Genomic DNA, 520 nt, shown 5'->3' with positions numbered 1-520 from the left:
GGTAACGTCACAGGAGGGTTTGTGAGCCTGTCAACAGTAGCAAATAATGCTCGAGCATTGTTAGTGGTTTTGTTTATGACATCTGCAAAGAAAGCCTCTCTTGCATGTTTTAGTGTTGTGTGATAGTTACATAGTCTTTCCTTGTAGATGTCATAATAAACGTGCAGTTGAGTCTTACGCCATTTTCGTTCAGCCCTACGGCAGAGTTGTTTTGCAGATTGAACTGTTTGTGCATTTCTCCATGGAGATTTCTTCCTACCAGTCACAACTTTCACTTTAATGGGGGAAATGTAATCAATGATATCTGAAAGTTTGCACTGAAACTCATCTACCAACTTATCTACGTCATTATAGTTTAAGGGCGAGGAAGAAGAGTAGATTTGAAAAAATGTTTCTGCTGTGTTTTCTGTGAAAGTACGTTTTGTGATAGTAGTTTTTTGTACATCCATGACCATTACCTAATGTTGCAGCATGATAAAGCATGACCCCATGCTGCAAGGATCTGTACGCAATTACTGGA

The sequence above is a fragment of the Kryptolebias marmoratus genome, linkage group LG6 (genome assembly GCF_001649575.2).
Source record: "Kryptolebias marmoratus isolate JLee-2015 linkage group LG6, ASM164957v2, whole genome shotgun sequence".
In the NCBI taxonomy this organism is placed as follows: Eukaryota; Metazoa; Chordata; class Actinopteri; order Cyprinodontiformes; family Rivulidae; genus Kryptolebias; species Kryptolebias marmoratus.
The sequence above is the reverse complement of the archived record's forward strand: the minus strand, read 5'-3'. Positions refer to the sequence as shown.